Below are 11,095 nucleotides of genomic sequence, written 5' to 3' on the forward strand. Positions count from 1 at the left end.
CAGTGAAAAGGAGAAGTAGCTCTAACTTCCATTATTCCTGAGCCTTGTAGAATGCTCTGAGTTGTCTTCCTAGTTGTGTTGTCCCCTCAGCGCTGTGGGAATTCAGGGATGCTCCTGAGGAAGAAAGACAGCTGGAATGACATAGAATCATAGAAGATAAGGGTTGGAAGAGACCTCAGGAGGTCATCTAGTCCAACACCAACTAAATCATCCCAGCCAGGGCTTTGTCAAGCCAGGCCTTAAAAACCTCTTAGGATGGAGATTCTACCACCTCCCTAGGTAATCCATTCCAGTGCTTCACCACCCTCCTAGTGAAATAGTATTTCCTAATATCCAACCTAGACCTCCTCCACTACAACTTGAGACCATTGCTCTTTGTTCTGTCATCTGCCACCACTGAGAACAGCCTAGCTCCATCCTCTTTGAATGTCCCCGTCAGGTAGTTGAAGGCTGCTATCAAATCCCCCCTCACTCTTCTCTTCTGTAGACTTAGTAAACCCAGTTCCTTTAGCCTCTTCTCATAAAGTCATGTGCCCCAGACCTCTAATCATTTTCATTGCCCTCCACTTTCATAGAGCCAGGCCAGTGTCTTCTGTAGCAGCAGTACAATAAGAGTGCAAATGGGTCAGTCCAAAAGCAAGGGAAATATGAATATGCTCACTCCATTGTGCCCAAGATTTGCAGCACTGGTGATGCTACAAACCCCATAAAAATATTACCCACAGCAATACATAGGCCCACTTTGAGGAGTCTACGACAACTGCACAATCTCCACCTCAGAATTGCTTTGCTATTTTATTGGTGTACAGGCAGTTTAAATCATGTATCCTGTGCCGTCCAAAATCTCAGCTAGAAATACTGCAGTGTCTGTATTACTGACCTCCTGTGACTGTAGAAAGAAAGAGGTTTGGGAAGTGACGCTGTGGCTCTTTGGGTGCTTGAAGATTTGCCAGGAACCAGTTTTGCAGTGTTTTTGCCAAACACAGATTGTATGACAGAGTTCATTGGACAAGGACAATGATGCAATTCTTGCTATGTTGGTGCCCAGAGAGGCTCACTAAAGAGGCCTCCTGAGATCAGGCAAGTATGGCGGGGAAACTGTAACAGGAAAAAGAGAGAGACAAGTTCTAGTCTTAATCAGCCTTCCATCACTGAGGAAGCAGAGGAGAGGGGAATAATCTCCTACAGAGAGTACGGCAATGTAAATTAACCTGAAACACGTCAGCATTCAGCGAGGAGTTTGGAAACTATGGTAGGTCTTTTTTTTTTCTCTTCATTTTTAAAATAAAGGCCAGCAACTTCCCCCTTATCTTAAATGTTTAAATCACTGCTCATTTCCCTCTGAGAGGAGACCTGAGAACTGGGTGTGTAACGATATACTCTGCACTTGTATAGTGCCTTCTAGAGACAGCCTGTTTTGTTAATGTGTGCAGATGATCTAATAGCCTAAAGACAGAGTCTAGGAAATTAACCCAAGGACATGCAAGGGAAGAGAAGAGGACTGAGGGGAGAGGCTGCAGATTGGCAAAAGAAAAGGAGTGAGAAAAAAAGCATCATGCAAACCTTACACACAAGGGGCCAGGTAAGCACTCGATGTTTTATCAACATATTTTGAAGCGGATACTAAGGTACAGAGAACCACTTGTGAATGGCTGAGCACCCACTTCTTCATTGCTTCAGTGGAGCTGAGATCACTCAGCACTTTGTAGGATAAGCCCCTTTGTGGCAATGGGGAAGAGTTTTGCCTCCCCATGAAACGGGGGTGCAGCAGTGCAAAAATGTGAAAGCCGCAGCATGCCTGACAAATGTCCCAAATGCTGAAAATCATTTAGATTCTGTATATGAAGTGGAAGATTTGCCCCTGGCACATCTCACTAAATTCTGGGGTCCAGCCTCCTCTTTGTGCAAAAGAGATGCACTGAATTATGTGGAAGTATTTGCAATGTCAGATGATTCCAAAATCATTTGATGAAGCTGAGTGGCTCCTAAACTGGAGGGCAGGAGGAAAGGAAGCAACAGCAGAAGAGGCTGAGTCACCTACTCACTTGGTTGTGAGCAGGAAGGGGTTGCTGCCATCCAGGGTGCTGAGATTTTTCTCCAAGACCTTTTTCACTCAGTTCCCAAGAAATTAGCTCAAATCCAGATTCGTCATTGAGGTTTTTTTTATTCATATCATTGTTGGCATACAGCAACACTATGCTGCAGTGATGAAGCTCAAATGCAGTGGGGGTGGGTATAGGGGTTTACCACAACTCCAAAAGCACACAATAATAAATCAGATTAGAGATATAGTCTGTGTGCGTGTTACATAAACAAATCCTGGACTGTCCACAAGCTACAAAATATGCTAGTAAACAAAACTGCAGCTGCCAATTTATCACACATTACTCTTCTTACTAGTTCTTTATCTACTAACGACATTATTTACAAGGCCACTTGTGAATTCATGCTTTGTCCATTGTTAGCCTGTTTCCTTATTCTGTTTTCTTTCATTGTTCATGCAAGGCCTACACAGGGCTCCTAAGCCACAAAGAAGCAGAGCAGTGCAGCTGGGGAAGGCCCCTGCCATGGGGCACTCCTAAATCCTACAGGGATGGGGAGTTGTTATTTATTAGTAGGATTACTGCAGCATGTCCGAGCCCTTGTCATGGGCCAGGACCCCGTTGTGGTCGGCGCTGTAGTAACAGCAAACAGAAAGACAGGAGTTATGCTCTGCAGTTTGAAAGCCCTGGGGGTGGCAACCATCTCGTGTTCCAAGCGCCTTAGGCATCCTGCTCCTTCTTAGATGATCCTGCCTTCATGCCCTCTCCTCCCTCCACCGTCCCAGCTAGTCACACCCACCCTCTCCTGGTGGATGGACAGGTGGGAGAGCTGATGAGAAATGACCATTTTTGTGGATTGATGAAGTGCAAACAGATTTAAACAGCATCTTGGCAAAAGGGAAAACGGAATGGCTCTTTGTTTGGCCCCACCACTGCATTGTAGAGTGGGGCCCCGATTTTTAGTTCCCAGTTCAAGAAAGTGGAAAAACAACCTTCTAATCACTGACCAATTGCTTTTCAAGGGAGTGATGTTTTCACAAGGAATTTTTGTCTCTTCAGTGAAGAATTATTTTCTGAATGGTGCTCTGCGTAAGGTCAGGCTGACTTCCTGTGTGGTGACAGGGTCTCACTGAATGCTGGGATGCTGCAAGCTCCTGCTAGAATGACCTTACTGTGGAATAAAGCTCTGCCCCTTGCAATGCTGAGCTTTCCCTTCTGAACACTTCACAGTAGAAAGTGACTGTGCAGAGAAGACCTGAGCCTTCTCCTGTAGTGATGTCACAGTGTGGGAAAGCGGGGGGAGCAGGATCTCCCCATTCTTTGGTGGTGCTTTGTATGGAACAATAGATATTAGGCCAGAGGTGCTCACTGGCTTGTGCAGCTTTTCTGTTAACTATCATGATTAGTGGGAAATGTATTCTGGATATGAAGGACACCATAAAATAGCTCCAGTATGCAGTGAACTGAGTCACTGATTACAGTTTCCCAAGAGACTGGTGTGAGTTTTAGGTATACAGGAAGGTAATTTTTTTTTCGCTTGAACCATCTTTTGGGCTCTTTTATTTGCGAGTAGATATGATGGCAGAAGGGGCAAAGATTTAAAATTGTTTGTTTGTGTCTGAAGGTCATTGGAATTGGGGGAGAGGTAAGGGAGGGCAGCTTGGAGTTTAGGAAAGATGGGGGAGAGCAATACGTTTTGGGATAATGCTGTCTGATTCAGTAGGATTAGTTACTGTCTCTCCCAACTTTCTGTGCTAGTATGAAGCACTGGTGATTGTGGGAAGTGTGTGATGTTACAGTGTTAACGTGTGGACAGAGCATTGAGCTATAAGTATTTCATAGCAGCACCCGAGTTCTCATTCTGGGTTTTCTGTTTCCTTGGAGAGAATTTCATATTTAGAAACATTTGACACAGTTAACGTAGGATTTGTCGCTTGCAAAACTGATGAAAATTGAAGAAGCAGGGATGCCTCCTGGGCTTCGTGGGCTTAATATTTTCCCTGTACGTTTTATGAAGTACTTACAAAAAGCGAGTGGGGTGCATGTGACACAAATTGTCACGAATATGGGAAAAGTGAAGGCTCACCCTGTGTCCTTTGGGAGCTAGCTATTGCAATAGAGCGGTTACAGTCTGCGTCAGAGTTCCAAGTGAAGGGGTCAGGCTGTAGCAGAGCATTCCACAGCTGGACTTGCTGACTTATCCACTGGCAATATAGGTGCAGCTGATTCCAGGACCGATGCATTCGTTCTTTTAATTATTTATATGCTTGCGTCTCTAATCAGAGTAATACAGTGACAGTGGCTGGGAGCTGCAATTGTCATACTACTGTGAGTGCTCGGTCAGCCTGCCTGTGATACAGGCACTACTGCTGCCTATTGCACCCACCAGGCCCAAACACACATTGCTTCTGTGATACAGCATGGCCAGAGGGCAGTAGGAGAGTGTTAGAAGGGAGCCTTATTCCCTGCAGAGGGAAGAAAGTTTGCTATAGATTAATTAGAGCACCTGAAGCCAATTAGAGCACCTGAAGCCAGTCACCTGATAAAACCCTTCTGCTTCAATCAGACAAGGAAAGGAGTTGAAGCAGAGTGGATTGGTGTTAGGGAAGGAGAGCGAAGTAGCCCAGGGGAAGGAATTGCTAATTCAAGTGGTTTACCGCTATCCCTAGGGCCCCTGGGCTGGGACCCAGAGTAGAGGGCGGGCCCGGGTCCCTCCCTCTCCACTCCCCTCCTCTAGTACACTAGTGGGACAGCTAATACCCTAGTTCAGGGGCAAGAAACGGTGCCCTGAGCCCTCCCCAATAAGAGAAAGCACAAGACCCATCAAAGTAGTGCCGGCAATTTGCCACGCTTCCCACATGGTCACTCCTTATGCTGCCCACAACTCTCTTGGGTCAAAAGAAACCTGATGCGGTTCAATAAGGATAAGTGCAGGGTCCTGCACTTAGGACGGAAAGACCCAATGCACAGCTACAGACTAGGGACCGAATGGCTAGGCAGCAGTTCTGTGGAAAAGGACCTAGGGGTTACAGTGGACGAGAAGCTGGATATGAGTCAGCAGTGTGCCCTTGTTGCGAAGAAGGCCAATGGCATTTTGGGATGTATAAGTAGGGGCATAGCGAGCAGATCGAGGGACGTGATTGTTCCCCTCTATTCGACATTGGTGAGGCCTCATCTGGAGTAGTGTGTCCAGTTTTGGGCCCCACACTACAAGAAGGACGTGGATAAATTGGAGAGAGTGCAGCGAAGGGCAACAAAAATGATTAGGGGTATGGAACACATGACTTATGAGGAGAGGCTGAGGGAACTGGGATTGTTTAGTCTTCAGAAGAGACGAATGAGGGGGGATTTGATAGCTGCTTTCAACTACCTGAGAGGTGGTTCCAGAGAGGATGGTTCTAGACTATTCTCAGTGGTAGAAGAGGACAGGACAAGGAGTAATGGTCTCAAGTTGCAGTGGGGGAGGTTTAGGTTGGATATTAGGAAAAACTTTTTCACTAAGAGGGTGGTGAAACACTGGAATGCGTTACCTAGGGAGGTGGTAGAATCTCCTTCCTTGGAAGTTTTTAAGGTCAGGCTTGACAAAGCGTTGGCTGGGATGATTTGATTGGGGATTGGTCCTGCTTTGAGCAGGGGGTTGGACTAGATGACCTCCTGAGGTCCCTTCCAACCCTGATATTCTATGATTCTATGATTCTCTGCTCAGCGTGCTCCTCCGAAACAGCTCCCTCTACTCCTAAGGAAAACTTCCCTTCCTGGTTTTCTTCTGGTCACATGACATAGGGGTATGTCTACATCTTGACTTGGAGGTGTAAATCCAAGCTTGAGGATTGAGCTAGCGCGCTAATAGAGTGCCTGAGCAAGCAGGTGGGATCAGCCGCCCAAGTGTGTGCCTCGCGTCTCAGTGGGGTACGTATGCAGGGAGTCGAGCCTCTACTGCTGCTGCAGCTACCCTCTCTTTTTACCATACTAGCTCGATCACAGCTAGCCGCTGGAGACAAGCTCTGTCTCCTCAAGCTGGAATTCGTACCTCCAGTTCAAAGTGTAACCATACCCACATAGGTACCCCCTCCCCAACTCTCGCGAGAAAGTCCCCTCCAACGACAATTCAATAGCCAAGACTTGCAAACTGACTAATGAGTTTGGGGTGCCCACCTTGACACACCTTAAAGATGCCTGATTTTCAGTGGGTTGGTGCTGAGCACGTTCTGAAAATCAGGCTTTTTAAAGGTGTGTTGATCAATCAAGACTTCCAAAATCACTAGTTGCTCTTGAAAATCTTGGCCAAGTTTTATCCTGCTCTTTTGCAGTCCAGGATTCAGGTTTTAAAATACATTGACTGAGCCCTGTGACAGGCAGCGCAGGAAAACTCTCTTCAATCCCTTTACTAATTCAATCGTATTGAGTTTCTCTGTGTCATGCATCACACACGACCGTTCTCCTCAAGTTCTTGTTAATTATTAAATCTGTATCTGTTTTAGGTTTATTGCTTGGAAGAGAAAACACCTCTTGCCTAGTGCAGCATATGGCCAACAAGAATCATGGCAGGTAAAAAGCAGAAACTTTAGGGTTTTTTTTAACCACATTCTCTTTTGCTGTGGGTCACCTTTGGAATGGAAATGTAATCTATACAATAGGGTGCATGTACTTCAACAACTGTTGGGTTGGGTGGCCTGTCACTGTGAAATAGCTGGAGAAATGCCAAAGGTTTCACGTGTCTTGAAGGCTGTCAAGTTTTTGCTTTTTCATGTTGTTGCAGCATCTGAGAATGCAGCAAGCCTTGAAGCAAACTGAATCGGGTAAGACAGAGTTATTAATATTCATATCATATATCACCTTTTGAGGGGGCTCGATGGGAATGAATGTTTACAAGAGGAGTTTCGTTGCTCTGTCCCCTTTCATTCAAAATAGAACAGTCCTTGTTTAATTCTGCTAACCCTTCATAATTATCTTCCAGATGAGCAGTTGTTAGCTGGTGAATTCTAGCTATACTTGCAGCTGTATTTCTTAACCTTTTATTACACACTTTGGGAAACTGAATCTATCAAGTTAGGGAAAATAACTGGCACTAAAGTTTATCATAACCATGGTACATGGTGAAAGAACTAATAACTTATTCAACTGAGGAAATTTATTGAAATAGAACCGTGTGGAGTGGTCCCTGTTGTTGTTGCTGAATTGCTTCTCCTCACACCTACCCCATCTTGTGATACGCACAAACTTGTTTGACACAGTTTTGACCTCAAGGCATTACTAATACCCATTTTGCTAGTATTCCCTGAAGGCAGAACTGCCCTCCAGTTTGCTGGCTTGTATTCCTGTGCAGAAACTACATCCTAGAGAGGTGTTCATGGACTGTCAGTATGATGTACATAATTAGGAAGTAAGGATCAACTTGACTGGTTACATTTCTAGTTACATTTGGTGAGAAAGCTTTTCTCTTCAACTTTGAGTCTGGAAACACAGCACAGAACTTGACTTCCAATAACCACACCTGCTAGCTTCCCCCAAAAGGAATAATAATTATAAATGGTACTTTATAAACTGCCAATCTTGAATTATGGGTTTGTTGCATTGAAGATTATTTCTCTGATGGGCAGTATCTATGGTATTGGAACATGAAGATGTATTTACCACCTGGAAACTATAAAGAAGGATGGGTTTGTCAAGTGTGTAGCATTTCTTACTCTCATTATTTGACTCGTGGTATATGTTCTTTGCCTAGAGAATGAGATGGTGGCTCCTTCTCAGGGCAAGGATGGTGGCTGAATCAATGGCTAACTACAGTTATGCAAGATTCAGAAGCCTGCCTATACAGGAACTTTTGAAGAAAATTGCTTTATTGAGAATCTTAATGTTTTAAGGAACATAGATCCTACCTATAGACTTGCTTACATGGAGTTACCTCTTATGTTTTAAAATCTGTCTACTCTGGGTGAGGTACATATGTATAAATGACTAAAAAGACTAGCTTTGTTTGTATGCACTGTATGAACACATCTGAAAACAAGACAGTTGGCTCTGTTGCACTAAAGTGATCTCCATTTTTGCAAGGCAAAATGTAGTTTAGATTAGCACATTTTTACAGGGCTAGACAAAGTCATTCATGTGCAAAAGATCTGACTCCTGTTAACTGGCAGATGCCTATGCCCTTGACAAAGGTGTTTTTTGCAAGATTTCTGCAGATATAAAATTGACAATGGTCAGTACTATATGCCAAACTCTCCTTTCTGAAATGCTTTCTGTGCTGCAGCTATATCAGTGGCTTATAGAGGGCCTTGAGCCTGTGAGGTGCCAGATGTGCTCAACTCCCATTGATCTAATGTGTGGTGAAGGTACCCAGCACCTTGTAAAATGGCTGGGGGCCCTTACTGATTTACAGATTTGTTGGAGATGAAGTGGTATCATCTGCTGCTTCTTATGGGTGGTTGAGGAGAAGATACTGGCTTTCATGCTTAATTCTGCTTCTTGCCAGTCAAATCCAGAGTAGTAAATGCTCCAAACTATAAGGGACCTGGAAAGGATCCATAGGCTGGGGAGTGCTGGCTCTGCTCTTCTATGGTGGACAGAGCAAGGATTGGGACTGCAGTACTGATATCAAGGGAGATCTTGTCTCACTTATTAATCCAATTTGAAAAGAAAAATCCTCACCCATCTTCCTGTAGTGCTCCCTCTCCACCTGGTTACCTCCTTTAATGCCAATTTGCTTACAGGTCTGGGGTTTTTTGGATCCCGCCACCCACTTAGCAGGGTGTATCTTTTTTCTTTTTTTTTCTGAAATTATTTGGTGGTGCCTTCACCCCCTTGCTTCTTCCTGGCAGGGTTACCAGGGTAGCTTGAGCAGAAAATTTTAATTACAGGGTAATTCCCACTTACTTGCCAGATAGTTGGAGACTTTCAAGAAATAACAGAAACACATACAATATATTTAACACAATAATTATATTAAACAGGAGACAAATGCAACATAACAGGGTAAAACACTATTTTTAGGATCACTGGTGCCCACACTGAAAATACCCATGACTTGATGTAGCAAATGTAAAATTAGTGTCCCGTTGGTACACGTACTTTGCTGGGGCCCTTGATGACCTATAATCACAAAGTTTTTCTTTGTAGTGGTTTAGCAGTGTGGCTGACTGGGTTCAGTACAGCCCAAACATTCCTTTAAACATTCACACGAGCAAGCAGAACTCATCTACTACTCTGGGCCACGTAGAGAGGCTTTAGATTCAATATGCTCAGGTATTCCTGCCCTCAGCTTAAGGACACTGTAAACACCAATGAGGGGGAGAGATGGTTTATCATGGTCCAGCTATTAGAGTAATTATTATTATTTTTTGTGAACAAAACAGCTGCCAGTTCTTCACTCCTCCTTGGTCTTTTGGCTTTTCCCAGTGTGTGTTACTCACCACAGCATTACACCTCACTGGGGAGATGCCTCTGTCCTTGAACTTTTACTCAGACTGGGGGACTAAGTGGGAAATGGAGGTTCCAGAAAGTCTTTATCCTTCAGCCCCTCTCCGTAGAAGCAACGGGACTCTCTTAAACCAAGATTGAGGAAAAACAGAGAAAGAGAAAATGGAATTAAAAGAAAGGAAATTCTTTGCTTAACACACCTCTAGATTTTCATTTCTCATAAACTAAACTCGATAAGGCATCCTGAGCTGAGTCACAAAGAGAAAACAAGAGGAGTGAATAGCTTACCTCCCATGAGAGCAATCCCGTCTCTGGCCAAGCTGTCAGGGTTGCTTGCTGTCTGGATAGCAACTCCCTGTTCTGTGTTCAGAGACCTCTCTTAACAACATCTCTTGCCCCACACCCCCTTTCCAAACCAGTTTTCTCCAGGTTTCTATATTATACACAATAGAACTTAGGCTTGTTGCTTTCTCTAAGGGCCTGTGTACACACAAAATTGTACCACTTTAATTATACTGATATGGTTAAAGCTTGTGTTCAGTGGCTGCTCTGGCTGCCCCCAGGGACCACATTTGTGTGTGATGCATGACACGGAGAAACTCAAAACGGATGAAGTCCAATTTAGTTAGTAAAGCAACAAACAAAAATTCATGGTCCATGACTTATACTATTAATACCGCTGACTAAAATCTGGGGGGGGGGGTTACTCCTGGGGGGTGAGGGCATGCCCCAGGGAGCCACTGGTAAGGTGAGGGCCGGGGCCAGTGGCACCAGCTGCTAGGGCTGCTGAGCACTGGTGTTCTTGCCGCCCGGGGACCACAGCCAGGGGCCACAAAGTCGCGGCTGCTCCTGGGGGCCGCTGCCAGGGATCGCCGCTGGAGGCCACTGACAGTGGCTTCTGCCAGGGGTTGCCCGACAGCAGCTGCTCCGGCCACCCTGGGACCACTGCTGGGGGCAACCAAGCAATACAACTCTTAGTGTAGATGCAGCTATATACAAAGGTGCTTTATACCAGTATAGCTATTCCCATCAGGAAGGGTAATAAGCTATTCTGGTATAATTATACCAGAATAGCGGTGCCTTGAGTCCACTAGGAGTTGTACCAATGTCCCTATTTGGTAAAAACCAAAAAGCAAAACAAACAACAACCCCCTCCTCCCCAAAAAACCAACCAAACAAAAAGCCCACATCCCTAACCATAATAGTTACGCTGACCCACAAGCGTGTGTAGGTCAGGTCTGAGAGATGGCGCACTGAGGAAAGAAAGACCCTTAACAGTGATTAAGAGATGTCTTTCAAATGCTTAACAACGTACCTCAGAGACTGCATTTTACAGATTTTTGTGTCTGATTAAAACCCAGCCTGTCCCGGCCACAGGTTTAAAACCTTTCTTTTTAATTAGTTTCCTCTCCAAACAATTTTTCATTGATTACAAAAATATGAATGATGAGGAGGTCTCCAGACCCTCCATCACTCTATTTATTATTTGTAATATGGTAGCTTCAAGGAGTTGAATATCAGGAAAACTTGTTAGCAGGTGAGGTCTATTAGTTTGTTTTGTGTAATAGTCTCCCAAGAGACATGACGGAAGCCACACCTTCTGAGAAATTTTAACATAAAACTGTGTTGTATAC

General features: G+C 44.6%; 1 long non-coding RNA gene across 1 annotated transcript; it reads left to right on the plus strand.

Moving 5' to 3' along the window:
* Positions 1–1,104: 1,104 nt before the first annotated feature.
* LOC122462444 lies at positions 1,105–6,842 on the plus strand. The gene is made up of 4 exons (XR_006284978.1): positions 1,105–1,252; positions 1,434–1,582; positions 6,524–6,590; positions 6,802–6,842. It is a non-coding gene; the product is annotated as an uncharacterized LOC122462444 (long non-coding RNA).
* The last annotated feature ends 4,253 nt before the right edge of the window (positions 6,843–11,095 follow it).

Source organism: Chelonia mydas, chromosome 11 (genome assembly GCF_015237465.2).
Source record: "Chelonia mydas isolate rCheMyd1 chromosome 11, rCheMyd1.pri.v2, whole genome shotgun sequence".
In the NCBI taxonomy this organism is placed as follows: domain Eukaryota; kingdom Metazoa; phylum Chordata; order Testudines; family Cheloniidae; genus Chelonia; species Chelonia mydas.